We start from the raw sequence: 17,544 nt of genomic DNA on the forward strand, positions 1-17,544 counted from the left end.
GTGATTGTGCCTTGAGAATTTCCTTTTTTAAAAGCTCCCACCCATCTTGGACTCCTTTTCTCACTAGCATCGCTTGCCATGGGACCTTACAGATCATTGTTCTGAGTTTATGAAAATCAGCTTTCCTAAAATCCAGGGTACGTGTTTGACTACACTCGGCTTTTGCTTCCCTTAGAACCAAGAACTCAAGTAGCCAGTGTAGTGTAGTGGTGAGAGTGACGGACTGGGAGCCGGGAGATCCGGGTTCTAGTCCCCACTTGGCCATGGAAGCTCACTGGGTGACTTTGGGCCAGTCACAGACTCTCAGCCCAACCTACCTCACAGGGTTGTTGTTGTGAGGATACAACGGTGAGGAGGAGGATAATGTAAGCCGCCTTGAGTTCCTTGCGAGAGGGAGAAAGGCGGGGTATAAATGCAATAAATAAATAAAATAAATAAGTACAACATGGTTGCTTTCCCCCAGAGTTCCTGTAACTGCTACTTTATCCACTAAGTCATCTCTGTTGGTTAGGATCAAGTCAAGGATAGCCGATCCTCTAGTTCCTTCCTCTACTTTCTGTAGGAGGAAGTTATCCGCCACACAAGTCAGGAATTTCCTGGAGGGGCAAGTTTTGCAGAATTTGTCTTCCAACAAATATTGGGGAAATTGAAGTCCCCCATTACTACTACATCATGCTTCCTTAAAACATTGGCTATTTGCTTTTCAAAAGTTTCATCCTTGTCTTCTCCTTGATTGGGTGGCCGGTAGTAGACTCCGACCACCAGGTTCCTTTTATTCTTTGCTCCATTTATTTCAACCCAGATGCTCTCGATGGGGCTACCAAGCTCCTCCTCCTGTATTTCTGTGCAGAGATATGTATTTTTCACATACAGTGCAACCCCACCTCCCTTTCTGTTCTTCCTGTTCTTTTTGAACAAGTTATATCCTTCAATTGCTGTATTCCAGTCATGAGAGTCATCCCACCAAGTCTCAGTTATACCTATCAGGTCATAATTTCCCTCTTGTATTAAGGGTTCAAGTTCGTTCTGTTTGTTTCCCATACTCTGGGCATTAGTATATAGACATCGAAGACCATGTGCTTCATAGTCTGGCTTTCTTCCTACATGTGTCTGAAACTATTATTGGGCACTATCAGAGCTGTTCTCTCCATTGCAGTGCATGCGCCTATGTCCATTGTTACCCCCAACATTACATCTCCCTTCCCCGTAGGATTCAGTTTAAAGCCCTCCTGATGAAGTTCTTCATGCTGTGGCCAAACACATTCTTCCCATCCTTTGTGAGGTGCAACCCATCCCTAGCCAACAGCCCATCTTCCAGGAAGTATAGCCCGTGGTCCCAGAATCCAAATCTCTTTCGTCGGCACCACCTTCGTAGCCAGTCATTCACCCGGAGTATTTTTTGTTCCCTTTCTATCCCTCTTCTAACTACTGGAAGGATGGATGAGAAAACTATCTGGGCCCCAAAGTTCTTGAGTTTCCTTCCCAAAGCTTCAAAGTCTGACGTGATCTCTTCGTAGCTCCGCTTGGCGGTATCATTTGTTCCCACATGGATGAGAAGAAAGGGATACCTGTCAGTGGGCTTTATGAGTGCAGGCAACCTTTCAGTCACGTCTCTAATCTGTCTTCCCGGGAGACAACATACCTGGCGAGTCCATGGGTCTTCGCGACATACTTGGGTCTCGATCCCACGCAGCAAGGAGTCTCCCACTACTACCACTCTTCTCTTCTTCTTCTTGTAGGCCTGGGTTTCATCGCCTCTGTTTGACTGACCTTTAGACTCTTGCTCACTCTCATGCAGGTTCCCCTGTGATTCTTCCTCTGCAGGCTGTCCTCCAGTCTCATCCGCAAGTACCTGGAATCGGTTCCACAGCTCCACTGCTTCCACTGGTGCAGAGTGGCGTCTAGTTCTTCTTCTCCTAACTGTCACCCTTTTCCAAGGAGTATCCTCTACTCCATTTTTCTTCACCTCAGCATTTCCCACTGCCTCATCTTGCTGTTGCTCTTCAAGCTTCTGGTCTGCCCTTTGCTGCTGTAGTTCCCCCATTCTGTCCAAGAACTCTTCGTGTTCTCTTATTCCCCGGAGGGTCGACAGTCGCTGCTCCAGTCCTCTTACTTTTTCCTCCAGCAGCGTGATCAACTTGCACTTGTTGCAAGTGTAGGCCATGTTGTTCTCAGGCAAGAAAACAAACATTGCACACACCTTGCAGGTCACCACCACTGGAGAGCCTTGTCCTTCCATAGCCTCTTTTCCCTTTTTGTGTCTAGCTTTGTGATTGTTCTAGACTAGCCTGTGCCTGCTCCTCTGCTCAGTAGAGGTTAAAAGCAGAGTCCCACTGGTGTGGAAGTGTGTGTTACAAGAAAAATAAATCGAAAAAAGTTTGTTAAAAAAGACCAAAAAAAATGTTAGGGGCCTCCCCCTTGACCTCCCCAGCCAACCCCCTGGCCAACTCCTGTTTGCTCCCCCTGTTTGCTCCCCCTGTTCGCTCGCTCTCTGGGAGCTTGCCTGCTTCTGTAGTCCCTGGACCAGCTGGAGCAGCTTGCTCTGCTCTGCTCTGCTCTGCTCAGCTGGGAGGCGGGAAACAGACTGAAGCTTCCCGCCCAGTCAGCTGCTGGGAGTACTCAGGCCACACCCCTCCAATTCAGTTGGAGCTCTCAGAAGCACCTGGTGAGCTCACAGCCAATCAGAAGGATAAAGGGCAGCCCCCTGGGCTTCCTGCAACCCACTTACCTCTTAGCCTCTGTCTCCTTTGTCTCTTCAACCACTGCAACTCCCCTGGCCAACTCCTGTTTGCTCCCCCTGTTCGCTCGCTCTGTTCGCTCGCTCTCTGGGAGCTTGCCTGCTTCTGTAGTCCCTGGACCAGCTGGAGCAGCTTGCTCTGCTCTGCTCAGCTGGGAGGCGGGAAACAGACAGACAATAGGTCGCTCTTGTGTCAATAAGTCTCATTATTTCTCTTCCTTTTCACTCTTATTATAACTAAAATGTTCTTCAGAGCCAAGCAGCCCTTCAGGGTGAAGGTTTCAGACCCTGGTCTTCGTCAGTCTGGTTTTTCTCCTTTTATGGCTACCATCTCTTCAGCAAACGAGATCGTTACCTTGTTGTGGTGCTGGAGCTGGAGCACCTCAATGACGCCATGAGCTAAACCGTGAAGGGACACCCAAGACGGGAAGGTCATGGCAGAGAGATCAGACTAAATATGATCCCTGGGGAAGGAAACAGCAACCCACCCGAGTATTCTTGCAGTGAAAACGAAATGGATCAGTACAACCAGAGACATGTCGGTATACCATCGGAAGATGGGAGTCCCAGGTCGCAAGATGGTCAAAATGCTACTAGGAAGGAACAGAGGATAAGTTCAACTAGCCCCAGATGTAATGACGCAGCTAGCTCAAAGCCGAAAGGACGGCTAGCGGCCGACGGTGCTGGTGGTGAATGACGAATCCGATGTTCTAAAGATCAACACACCATCGGAACCTGGAATGTAAGATCTGTGAGCCAGGGCAAATTGGATGTGGTTATTGGGGAGATGTCAAGATTAAATATAGACATTTTGGGTGTCAGTGAACTGAAATGGACTGGAATGGGCCACTTCACATCAGATGACCACCAGATCTACTACTGTGGAGAAGAGGACCACAGAAGAAATGGAGTAGCCTTCATAATGAATAATAAGGTGGCTAAAGCAGTGCTTGGATACAATCCAAAAAACGATAGAATGATCTCAATTCGAATTCAGGGTAAGCCATTTAACATCACAGTGATCCAAATATATGCCCCAACCACAAATGCTGAAGAAGCAGAAGTAGATCAGTTCTATGAGGATCTGCAGCACCTACTGGACAATACGCCAAAAAGAGATGTTATTTTCATTACAGGAGACTGGAATGCTAAGGTGGGTAGTCAAACGACACCTGGAATTACAGGCAAGCATGGTCTGGGAGAACAAAATGAAGCAGGACATAGGCTGATAGAATTTTGCCAAGACAACTCACTGTGCATAACAAACACTCTCTTCCAACAACCTAAAAGACGACTTTATACATGGACTTCACCAGATGGTCGACACTGAAATCAGATTGACTACATCCTTTGTAGCCAAAGGTGGTGGACATCTATACAGTCAGTAAAAACAAGACCTGGAGCTGATTGTAGTTCAGATCACGAACTTCTTATTGCTCAATTTAGAATCAGACTAAAGAGAATAGGGAAGACCCACAGATCAGTTAGATATGTGCTCACTAATATTCCTAATGAATATGCAGTGGAGGTGAAGAATAGATTTAAGGGACTAGATTTAGTAGATAGCGTCCCAGAAGAACTATGGACAGAAGTTCGCAACATTGTTCAGGAGGCGACAACAAAAAATGTCCCAAAGAAAAAGAAAACCAAGAAGGCAAGATGGCTGTCTGCCGAGACACTGGAAGTAGCCCAAGAAAGAAGGAAAGCAAAAGGCAACAGTGATAGGGGGAGATATGCCCAATTAAATGCAAAATTCCAGAGGTTAGCCAGAAGAGATAAGGAATTATTTTTAAACAAGCAATGTGCAGAAGTGGAAGAAGATAATAGAATAGGAAGGACAAGAGCCCTCTTCCAGAAAATTAGGAACATCGGAGGTAAATTCCAGGCAAAAATGGGTTTGATCAAAAACAAAGATGGCAAGGACTTAACAGAAGCAGAAGAGATCAAGAAAAGGTGGCAAGAATATACGGGGATCTGTATAGGAAGGATAATAATATCGGGGATAGATTTGACGGTGTGGTCAGTGAGCTAGAGCCAGACATCCTGAAGAGTGAGGTTGAATGGGCCTTAAGAAGCATTGCTAATAACAAGGGAGCAGGAGACAACGGTATCCCAGCTGAACTGTTTAAAATCTTGCAAGATGATGCTGTCAAGGTGATGCATGCCATATGCCAGCAAATTTGGAAAACACAAGAATGGCCACAAGACTGGAAAAAATCAACTTATATCCCCATACCAAAAAAAGGGAAACACTAAAGAATGTTCAAACTATCGAACAGTGGCACTTATTTTGCATGCCAGTAAGGTAATGCTCAAGATCTTGCAAGGTAGACTCCAGCAATTCATGGAACGAGAATTGCCAGATGTACAAGCTGGGTTTAGAAAAGGCAGAGGAACTAGAGACCAAATTGTCAACATCCGCTGGATAATGGAGAAAGCCAGGGAGTTTCAGAAAAACATCTATTTCTGTTTTATTGACTATTCTAAAGCCTTTGACTGTGTGGATCATAACAAATTGTGGCAAGTTCTTGGTGGTATGGGGATACCATGTCATCTTGTTTGCCTCCTGAGGAATCTGTATAACGACCGACTAGCAACGGTAAGAACAGATCACGGAACAACGGACTGGTTCAAGATTGGGAAAGGAGTACGGCAGGGTTGTATACTCTCACCATACCGATTCAACCTGTACGCAGAACACATCATGCGACGTGCTGGGCTTGATGAAGCCAAGGCTGGAGTTAAAATCACTGGAAGAAACATTAACAGTCTCAGATATGCAGATGATACCACTTTGATGGCTGAAAGCGAGGAGGAGCTGAGGATCCTTATGACGAAGGTGAAAGAAGAAAGTGCAAAAGCTGGGTTGCAGTTAAACCTAACCCACCCACCCCCAGATTATGGCAACCAGCTTGATTGATAACTGGCAAATAGAGGGAGAAAATGTGGAGGCAGTGACAGACTTTGTATTTCTAGGCGCAAAGATTACTGCAGACGCTGATTGCAGCCAGGAAATCAGAAGATGTTTACTTCTTGGGAGGACAGCAATGACAAATCTTGATAAAATAGTGACGAGCAGAGACATCACACTGACAACAAAGGTCCGCATAGTTAAAGCAATGGTATTCCCCATATAACCTATGGCTGCGAGAGCTGGACCATAAGGAAGGCTGAGCAAAGGAAGATAGATGCTTTTGAACTGTGGTGTTGGAGGAAAATTCTGAGAGTGCCTTGGATTGCAAGAAGATCAAACCAGTCCATACTCCAGGAAATAAAGCTAGACTGCTCACTTGAGGGAATGATATTAAAGGCAAAACTGAAGTCCTTTGGCCACATAATGAGAAGACAGGATACCCTGGAGAAGATGCTGATGCTAGGGAAAGTGGAAGGCAAAAGGAAGAGGGGCCGACCAAGGGCAAGGTGGATGGATGATATTCTGGAGGTGATGGACTTGACCTTGGGGGAGCTGGGGGTGGTGACGGCCGACAGGAAGCTCTGGCATGGGCTGGTCCATGAAGTCACAAAGAGTCGGAAGCAACTGAGCGAATAAACAACAACATGGCTACCATGGTCCCCCTCTTCTCCCCCTTTAGCTTCGGGCAGTCCTTTCACCAATATCTTTTTCTCTACAAATGTTCTTTCCCCGAGTTCTAAAATCCTTCTTCAGGCCTTTATTTACCTAATCAGGAGCTCGCCCTGTGACTGCCACTGCAATCAAAGCTTCATTCTATCCAGCCTTTTATCTGCTTCCTTCTTCTGCCTTGTCTGCTACTTACTCTATCTCTCTTCACACCTTTTTTTGGGGGGGTGGCACTAACATAGTTGCAACTAACAGCAAATATCACATACACACAACAAACTTTCATTGAAATCTAATACCATGACTGGAAAACATTTTTGCATGGTAAGGCATGATGGAGCAGATCTAGCAATTATACTGCTCCTCTGGCTGCATAGTCAGGGCCCATCAAGATCAAGGGAAGGGCATTCTCATACATGCAAAGAATTCTAAGCCACCATTTTTGCATCAGCAACTCCACGCTGCATGAGTTCTGGCAGAGTGCCAGGCTTGCCTCTGAGCATATAGGGTGTCAGAACAGTTCAGATTTTGAGAAAGAGCTGGAATATGTGGGGAGGGAACTTTCTCAGGCTTCAGAAGCACAGCTGGGCTCTCTCTTTATACAACTCTGTGAGTAATGATGGACAGGGGGAGGCGAGGGAAAGACAACCTGGACCTTTTAGACACATGGCGCAGACGCAGGCACAAGTGAGAAATCGCAGGGGCTGAGCTTCCGCGCTCTGCCCAGTTGGCTCGGCATTAACGGCATTAGAGGTGTCACAGGAGAGGGGGGAGATCTTCCCTCTCACCTCTTAAGTAAATAGAATTTGCTGCCCCCTTTTTTTTCCTAGACAGAAACCAACTTTCGTAGTTTCTCTTTGAACTTTTTGAAGGCTGTTTCCTTTGTAGTCTGTGAATCTCTAGCAATTTGCATCTGTATGCTTCATTAGAGTAAATGGAATCAAAGTCTTGGAAATGCAGCCTCTTATCTGAGCGTTTAAGTCGCAAATCAAACTCAGCCTGCTGTACACTGAGCTGACCACAAACATACAATCTACAGCAACAGGAGTTTAAGGCTATGACAAGCCTCACAGTACTATTCATGGCAAGTCTCTAACAGTCTAAAGTTCCAGTCCATGTGCAGAGTGCCTCTCAAAAGTCGAAACAATGATGAATCCAAACAAAGGCGGCTTTGGGCAATAAAAACAGGATGTTTCTAGCAAAAGCTCTCTGTCTCTTCATCAGTTCAAAAGGGAAAGGTGTAACCTTACACCTCTTCTAGATTTCTCGGCAGATAAGAACTAGGGATGTATGAAAATCACTTAACTTTAACAAAATTTGATTCACGGTGGGGGGGAGGCGCTCTGTCCCTCTTCCCAAAATTCTGGCCGGGGGGGTAGGCGCTCCATCCCTCCACCTCCGAATCCTGGCCGGCCGGGCCGCAAATGGCGGTGGCCATAGCTGCCGCTGTTTGCGTCCCTGCAGTCAGCCGTGATAGGCTATGTAAATGTTTACGTAGCCTATCACGGCTGAGTAAAAAAAAAAAAAAAAGCGCGTACACAAATGGCGGCGCCCATGGGCGCCGCCATTTGCGTTCCTTATTTTGGCATGTCTAGTCTACGCAAACATTTACGCTGCGTAGACACTACGCTATTTGCGTTCCCCTTATTTTCGCCGTAGTCTACGTAAATGTTTACATAGACTAGACGTGCCAAAATAAGGAACGCAAATGGCAGTGCCCATGGGCGCCGCCATTTGCGTACGTGCAGGTTTTTTTGTTTTTTGTTTACTCAGCCGTGATAGGCTATGTAAACATTTACGTAGCCTATCACGGTATTTTTTTTAAAATCTAGCTGTGATAGGCTACGTAAATCTTTACATAGCCTATCAGGTTTTTTTGTTGTTGTTGTTGTTTTACTGGAAATGGCAGCAGCGGCAGCTGGTCACAAGACCGGCTGCCGTAGCCGCCGCCGCCGCACCGCCGCCGAACCGCTGCTGCCAGGAGGATTCGCCCAAGGTAAGTCCCGTCCCGGGGTGGGGGGGCAGACCGTTTCGCCACCAATTTCGGGGGGCCGAATGCGCTGGCATTCAGCCTCCCCGAGATTCGTGGCGAAATTCTCTGACATCCCTAATAAGAACAGAGCAGCACGGCTCAGCTTTCCAGCTGTGATGCTTTCTTTTGCAAATCTCAGTTTCCATCAGGTTCTCACAGACATCTTCCAGCCTCTCTGCTTGCTAAGGCTAAACCAGCGGCAGCAAGGGAGTTAGGTAACACCCCCTTTGCTCTTCTCTGAGCAGACTGACAGAGATAAGCTCACACAGACCCTGACATTTTAAGAACTTGCTCTGTCTTTGTTTCTTGATTTTGCCACAGTCTTTAAGGCTTCAAATAAATCTCTTTCCTCAGAGTTTACAACTTTCTCAGCTGTTCTTGCTTCGTCTAACAAACCTGAATACGGTGGAGGATTTTTCAACATAGAAGGAGTGAGACGTGGGGATGTAACAGATGGGTTCTCCATGGGGGGGGGGACCTCCCTCCCCAGCAACCTCTCCTCCCAACCTAACAGGCCAAATAGGGCGGGGGAAACCCAGGGCGCCTTGGGCAGGATCTCCTCATCTCCAAGCTCCTTCCATGGACTTGAGTCGGGGAGAACAGGGGCTTTGGGCTTCACCTCAGAGCATACCATCATGACTTTACAATACTGACCTTTACATTTTCTTATCCAATTAGGATTTTTTTTTCAACATCTAAGCATCAATATAAAGAAATTGGGCTCAGTGACTGTCAGTAATTACTTTAACATAAACCTTTGCAATAACAATATTTTCCCACTTTCCCTAGTTGGCCAGCTGACACTAAAAATTACCAATGTTTTGTTACAGAATTTTATGAGCGCTTCTTTTGTCATTTTAACACCATAATCCATCTTGAACAACTTAAAATTCCTAAGCATGCATCCTAGTGGGTCTTGGCCCTTCTCTCCCACGGATTGTCCTGATCCCATCCCTGCCAGTCCTACATATATTCAACTGCTGCTTAAACAAGGCTCAGCTGAACAGGAAAATGAGAGGTTTTCACTCCCCAAACGGGCCGGACAAGGATGGATTTAACTCACCTCATGGTTTTAGCCTTCAAACGACTCCTCAGACAGCGTCCTGTCTTCCAAAAGACCTCTACTCACCTCGTCTCTTCAGGAGTCCTTTGCTAGCTGGGTTGCCAGGCAACAGCCGCCTCAAACCTCATGGTAAACAAATCAAGGTCCAGGGCGCCCTCCACTTGGGTTGATCCGGCATTTGCCTAGCTCCCAGGTCACACAGGGAGTCCCGTCTGAGTGCCAGAAATTGTTACAAAAATTGTGTTCTATCCCTGGTAGACTCATCCAATTTGTTTACCAAGAACGAGAGAAGGCAGAGATCTGGTCTAACACAATTTTATTCTGCAGAATAAGGCAACCTTTAGGGCTAACACACCAACAAAGATGGCAACCAAATAATGTGATCCAGAAGCTTATATACACAAAGGCTTTGGGGGTTGTTTTACGTCTGCTCCCTACTAACTTCTTTGTCTAGCTGGCACAAACAATGCCCCTCAACACTCAAGCATGCATAGGGAGACAGCAGAGAGATAGTCATGTACTCTTGCATACTACATTCTTGACATTCCTGAGTCTCTGATAAGGCACTGTGTCTTTGCCAGCATGGCAGTTTTATACAGAGGTAGAACACACACACAAATTTAGCTACATAGAACAACCTAAGCTAAACTAGACATATAAAAGCTGAAATTTCTATAACACCTATCCATACCCAATCCCATCAACTTCCCTTCCAGGGCTGCCAGACTACTCACACCATCCACAGATTGCCCAGCCTCACCTCACACCTCAAGGAGAGACCATGGGGATCTCTACACCTCAAGTTTATTGCGCATTCATGGTTGCTCACTCACTGAATTGTGCGGGCCCATTACATGACATTGTCGTTGACCAGTCATTCCGCTATTTCCTCCCACCTATCCCATGTTTTCCTCAAACAGAAAAATGGGGTATTTTTCCAGATATGTGCAAATGGAGCACCATGTCCTCCCCATGTATTTCTCCCCTAGAGTAACTGAAGCGCTGAGTGTGGTTGTTGGGGGCATGGTCATGATGTCAAAGGTGGTGGCGAAGGTCTGATGGGTGTTCAGCCTTCCAGCTCCTGCACCATGTTGGTTCCTTGCCATTTTCAGCCTGCCTGTTCAAAATAGAGCGGCAGAGTGGCAGCGCATGGTGGCAGGGGGGCAGCAGAGCAGAGGAGCAGCAGAGGGGCTGAGTGGCAGGGACTGGCCAAAGGCATGGAAGAGGGAGGCGGGGCCTGGGGAGATCGGTGTGTGTGGGGGCTGTCCGCATGTCAGTCCCCATCCACCACTAATGTGCAAGGGGAGGGAAAGGGGCAGGAACCCAGGAGCAAGTATCGCTGGAGCGTGTGTAATGCCTCTTCACGGAAACATAACTCTATGGGAATGGCCATCTGCAGAGAAGGAAGCGTGTGTAAAGGAAATCAGTTGTGATCCTGCATTTAAAACGGAAGCGGAAAGCCCCGTTCTAAATGCAGGATTTTAGGCTGGTGTAGAAATCCCCCATGGGAGCCAGCCTACCAACACGTTCTACAGTCCTGTTCCGTACCAGGGATCATCTCTAATCCTCTCCTTGCTATTTTCCCACCCCAAATCCTCCATATCTGTAGCCAGCCTCAGTGTTCTGGGGGGCCACATAAATATAGGGGGTGTTGTGTTGTAGGAATTACAAACTACCAGAGATAAGGACGTGAACCTTCTTTATTTCACGAGCTTAGCAAAACTGAAAACTAATCCATCAGGCCACACTCCAACAACTCTGGCTCCGCCCTCTCACTTCTTCTTCCTCCCAGCTCTCTTCCATGCCTCTAACTACAACTGCCAGCATGCAACTCACCTACTACAACACCACAGGGGGCCAGAGGCCTATCTGTCTACTCTGAAGAGCATTTTAAAGTCTACTTTTATAGTATCATTGGCTAAGCAAAAAAACGACAACCCTTTATCTTGACTGAGGGTGAAATTTAATTCTGGACACAGAAAGGTGTCTCATAGTCAACACTGAAATAGCTCATTTCAGAAAGCGGTTATTCAAAAACTTCTAGAAAAATAAGTATGCCGTATATATTCGATGTGGTGGACATTCACTGAATCTTGGGGTGTTTCTACATTAAGCAAAAAACCCGCCAAAACCCACATCCTTTCCGAAGCTTCCTGCTTTCGGTTTCTTCATGGGATTAGGAAGGGCTTCTTTACACAGCAGCCACGTGGTTTGAACTGAAGGGCGTGCCTCCCTCCCTCCTTGGCATGTGTGCAAAGGAGCAGGGGTGTGTGTGTCTTGTTTTCGTAGCTTAACTTCTGCTGACCATTTTCTCGCAGCCCCCAGGAAACCTCTGACTTACTTCTGAGTAGACATAAAATGTAAGATTGTGCTTTCAGTCTGCAACCCTTGGCACACTTATCTGGGCGTAAGCCGCATTGAACTCAATGGACTTACTTCTGAGTAGAGATAAGATCACCCTGTAAGTCTGCAACCCTCTGCACACTTACTTGGGAGTCAGCCCCATTGAACCTAATAGGGTGCTCTGAAACAACAGAGGATGTTGCTTCTGAGCTTGGTGGGTTGGGGGATCAGATGTGTCTCCCTTTGTTGAGGGAGGCATTTTACCCCCTTCTCCCTCCAACTGAGAAATGCAGAGGCAGGAGACGCAATTGGCAGGCAATTCTTGCCCTCGCTCCTGTCAAATCATGACTGACTGCGCCCCCAACAGCTGAAAACAGACACCCACAGCAGGCAGACACAGCGGTTTCTTCCGCTATTGGAGAATTTCACAGGGAGGTCATGGCACTCCTGTTCCGTGGGCTGGAAAAATTACCACATTTTTGTGTTTGGGGAAAACACGAAATAGGCTGGAGGAAATGGCGGGGGACACCCTGGAGGGTAACAGCATCACCTAAAGAGCCCGCAAAGTTCCAAGAGAGAGCCATCTCAATAGCAGGATAAAAGTGTGATGAACCCCTTGTTGGTCATGCTGCAGTTGATTGCTGCCTAGATGCAGCTTTCAATTTTATTTTTTTTTCCTGTTGTGCAACGCTTTCTTCTCAGCCTCTACTAAATGCTGGGCAGTACTCAAACCATTCTTGGGTCCAGAATCCACAGTACCAAAACATCTATCTGACACTAGGTGAGAAGCACATGCAAAGGCTACTTCAGCTATAGCTATGAGTTATAATTCAGTTACTGATGCTTTTACTCATATCCACACTATTGACAGAGAAAAAGGTTATACAAGAAGAAAAGCTTGCATTCTTCTGGAGAAAATTGAAGAATTAGTGTTTGTGTTCATCTTAGAACTTCGGAATAGTTTGTTAGATCAGTTCTACAAAACCAGCAAGGCCCTGCGGACTGGTCTTAGCACATGTGCAAAGCTTTACACATCGCTCTATCACTACGTGAAAGAAACCAGAGAGACTTCTGATGAAACTGAGCTCAAATCGAAATGAAACCTGCCTGATGTAGACTACAAGTGTGTGAATAAAAGAGTGAACAACGAGCAAGTGGTGCACCTAACACTGATGAAAGGCTTTCTCCAAGAGACAAATGTTGTGTAAAATCCTTTCTTCCAATAATGGATGCCGTTAAAGTCATCTTGAAGAAAAGAGCAATCAGATACGATCATGTTGCAAAAAGAATTACGTTTTTGGTTGATGTAGAAGCCTCAGAAGAACAGTTGTGTGAAGGTAAAAGCCTTCTGATGAAAGACTATCCTGATAATGTTGAAATCAACCTCGCTGGGGAAATAAACCACTGCCATACTTACATCAAGCAAAATTTTTCAAATAAAGGGCACTTATGCCACCAGGATCTGTATCAGGTCATCTTCCAAGATAAGATTCAGTTGGCTTTCCCCAATGTAGAAGTACTATTGTAACTATTTTTGAGTCCAATGGTAACAAACTGCTCAGGAGAAAGGTCATTTTCACAGCTGAAAAGGATTCAGAATGAACTGCGGACATCAATGCTGCAAGAAAACCTGTCTGCAATAAGCATTAGGTGCATAAAAAATAAGCTTCATAGCTTATCATTTCACAGCATCATCCATGACATCATGAAAGACAATGTTTTAAATTTGATGTGCAAAGAGAAGCGACTGTGTAAGTTACTTTGCTGCTTCTATTTACTAAATGCTACTCTAGGGGTCCCCAGTGCAGCACCCACAAGTCCCATGGCGCCCATGGGGACCTCCCATGGCACCCACAAAGCTCTTCCCTCCCTGCCATCTTCAAAAAAAATTCCTTTAAGGAAAACCTTGGGAAATGTTAGGGCACTCTTTTTTTTCTCTCCCTTTCTAGCCTCTAGCCTTGTGCTCTCTCATTTTTTCTCTCCCGCCCTCCCCCACCATCTCTTTAAGTCTTTTTTGACTAGCTAGGTCTCCATGGTTGCTATTATGTGACTAGCCACATCCACCATGGAAGCCATTTTTGGGTGGTGCCCACAGCAGTTTCTCAAATTCCCAAATATGCCTACAGGTCCAAAAAGATTAGGGGCCCATGTGCTAATCTATGTAATGTTCTTGTGTTTCTTTGTGTTAAAAATCTTCAATTTAATATATGCTAAATAAGAAATCATAAGGTAGTTTAATTTAAAGGTATACAATAACACATATAGGATTACTGCAAGTCTATGTATGTTTTGTTTAGAATACCAGTATTAATTTTTCATTACAAGCTACACTGCTACTTCCATTCACTAAGTTCTAATCTCCGTCTTGTATTTCTATAAATTAAAAGTCTTCAGTTTCATATATGCTAATTAAGAAATCATAAGGTATTTGATAATGTAAATAAAGCTTTTTGCAAGAAGTGTTTTATTTAGTTGTTTTTCATTGCATCTTTGCCTATGTATATATGCAACTATAATGGTTTACCATTTATTTTTTCATTACCCTTTCTATTATATTGTAACACACTTTTTTCTCTTTATTTTTATGGTATGGGACCTCTAAATCTTGACATGGCTTAGCAACTCAGCATGTCTTAAGCCAGCCCTGGATTGGACTACCCCCAAGTTGCCAGAAAAAAATAAGAGGTCATAGCAAGCAGGTCAGATGACTTTAGGTTTCCTTTTGTTGCAAATTCCTTAGGCATGCAGCAACCTTGAACTCAGATGAATATCTGACAACAGTTTATGTAACTGCCTCGTGCCAGAATCATAAATGTCTTGCTTCAGTTTTCAAAACTGTCTGTTTTCAAAACAGTTTCCTCGTGTGACTGTGACAGTGGTGAGAGGGAAGAGAGAGAAATGCAAAGCGGCAAGTGAGTGTTTTTGGGACACTCACAAAAGGCCTGTCACTTGGGGGAGCTGTTGCAGTGGGGGTCTGCTCTCCATCTCTGACACAGGGTGGCTCAGCCCCTGCTAACTGTGATCTTAAAGGTATGTGTATTTACTGAATATTGTTGGGATTCAACATAAATTGTGAGGATGGAGGGGAGATGGCAATGCAGGAGCAAAGTGAGATTTAGGAGATTTAGCAAAAGCTGTTTATTTTAGTACATTTATAACATGCCTTTCTTCTGTCATGGAACTCAAGGTGACATAAATGGGGTTCCAATGCAGTCTCCTATCCATGCACTGACCAGACTAAGGTGGTTGCATCATATGCTCCAGACCATGCCCTATTCCAGGGATGGGGAACCTCCAGGCCACAGGCCTGATAAGGGCCGTGGGAGTTCACCATCTGTCCTGGCATCATCATCCCCTGGCCCTGGTCCCTCTGCCACAGAGGGAAAAGCTCTTATTTCCGATCAGCAGCTGATTGGTGATAAATACTTCCCCCTGCTTATCAACAAACAAGGCACCCTTTAGTTCTACTTCCTTCTGAGCCTTGTTCTGCAGAGACTTGTCCTGCTTAGTTCTGATTAGTCAGATGGAGGCTTCCCCAGTTTACTTGTCAGTAGACATGATGCTCATGTTGATGTCACTCAGCTTCACCTCTCATTTGCACCTAATTGTTGGATAGTCTGATGTGACTTACAGTAGAGTTGCTTTATACAAAGAAAGCGTGGTAACACAGCATTTAGTATTAGAGGAAATAAACACAGGCTAGAGGCAGTTCAGAAGAAGTTCAAATCAACTTGCTCAGTGCTTTTTACACACATTGTCGAAGAAGGCTATCTAATACTGTTTCACTACAAACACCCCCTAAAGCTGGGTGTGTGACTGTAAGTAAGCAAAGGCATGAGATATGGTTATTTGCTTCCTTCAGGGAGAGAGCACATGTTGCCCGTTGCAGAGGCAAAGAGGAACAGGAACAGAAGGGAGTAGGAGAAAGGAACAGATCAAGTTACAGGACAACAAGGGGGATGAACAAGACAAGTGGCTGTTGACACAACACATTCTCTATCGCCCCCTAGTGTCTGGAAGCATGCGGAGTTGTCCCTAATGATCCTAGGGAGGCTGTTGAATGCCTGAACTGGTGTCTGTAGGAGGTTTTGCAATGGGTGAGAGCAAAGAAGCAGAGACTTAATCCAGGCAAGACAGAGGTATTGTGGGTAGGAAAACTGACTGATCTAGATACAGGATTGCATCTGGTTTAGATGAAGTTGTACTCCCCCTGAAGGACCAAGTCTGCAGTTTGGGAGTGCTCCTGGACTCTGCACTAACCAGGGAAGCTCAGGCAGCGACTGTGGCTGGGAGTAATTTTTATCAGCTCAAGCTAGTACATCAGTTCTGATTCTGTCTGGAGAGGATCTTGCCTTGATTATTCAAGAATATGGCTGCCTGAATATTGGTGGGGGCCTGATTGGTTGGCTCCTGTGACACCAATGCTGCATCAGCTGCAATGGCTGCCAGTGCATTTCTTAGCCCAATTTAAAGGGCTGGTTTTAACCTTTAAGGGGCCGCGGTGGCTTAGTGGTTAAGACGCTGAACTACAGACCGGAAGGTTGGCAGGACAGCAGTTCGAGACCCAAGTGCCGTGTGACAGAGTGAGCTCCCGTCTTCAGTTCCAGCTCCTGCCAACCTAGCAGTTCAAAAGCAAGAAACTGCAAGTAGATAAATAGGTACCGCTTCGGTGGGAAAGGTAACAGCATTCCGTGCACCTTGGTGTTCAGTCATGCCGGCCACATGACCACGGAAGCGTCTTCAGACAGCGCTGGCTCTTCAGCTTAGAAATGGAGAGGAGCACCACACCCTAGGGTTGGACATGACTGGTTGGGGACACCTTTTTTTAATCTTTAAAGCCTTAAATGGGTTGGGCCCAAGTTACGTGAAGAACCACCTTTTTCCGTACCAGCCTGACTGCATTCCGAGGTCATTAGCAGAGGCCCTTGTCACTTGCCTGCCACCAAGAGCTGTTGAGTTACAAGGGAGGGGACCTTTTCAGTGATGTCCCTGCACCTCTGGAATCAGCTTCTATCGCCAGGTGCCATCTTTGCAGGTCTTCAGGAAAGCTCTGAAGACCCACCTGGCCTTTCCATAAGTTCTTGAGCTGCTGGTTCTAGGTAACTTCTGTTGTATTCGTTTAAAAAAAAACCCAGTAACCTTCGCTTTGACTGAATATTTAGGTAATAGTTATTGAATCTTATTGTATCCATTTTGCATGTTTTTATAGTGTACACCACCTTCAGAGGGTTTTACCCTGAAAGGTGGCCTAAAAATAATTTTAAACAAAATAAAAATAAATACACACTGCAGATAACATTTCATGCATCTGATGAAGTGGACTCTGCCAGTCCAAAACAACTTATGCAAGAAAAAAATGTATTAAAAGATGACACAAGACCTGTTATTGGAGGTTTTTTTGTTTTTATCACAGAGATAGAAAGTTTAGAAGAAATTCGAGCCTTCTGAATTGAGTTTTCCGTTGGGATGACTCGGGGAGCAACCGCCTCGCCTTCCCAGAGGAAAACTACATTTCCCACAGTGCCTCGCTCACTGGAAGGCCTTGACGAGGCGGTAGCGCACACAGGATATAGCTCACCGACTACTGCCTGCTTCAGAACCTTGTGTGTTCCCTAACCGCAGGAAGGGCTACATACCTGCTGATAAAAGCGGCGACCCCCTCCTCTGCCGCGGCCAGTGTGGCAGCCAGAGTCGGGGCGGGGCGCGGCTTCGCGAAGTTAAACCCTGCTGTCAGGAGCTTGGGATAGACACCGAGTCCACCCCGAGCGTGGGGTCCTGGCGATAGCGGC

This window comes from Heloderma suspectum, chromosome 1 (genome assembly GCF_057233095.1).
Source record: "Heloderma suspectum isolate Gila_16-S chromosome 1, 16-S_ref, whole genome shotgun sequence".
NCBI lineage: Eukaryota > Metazoa > Chordata > Lepidosauria > Squamata > Helodermatidae > Heloderma > Heloderma suspectum.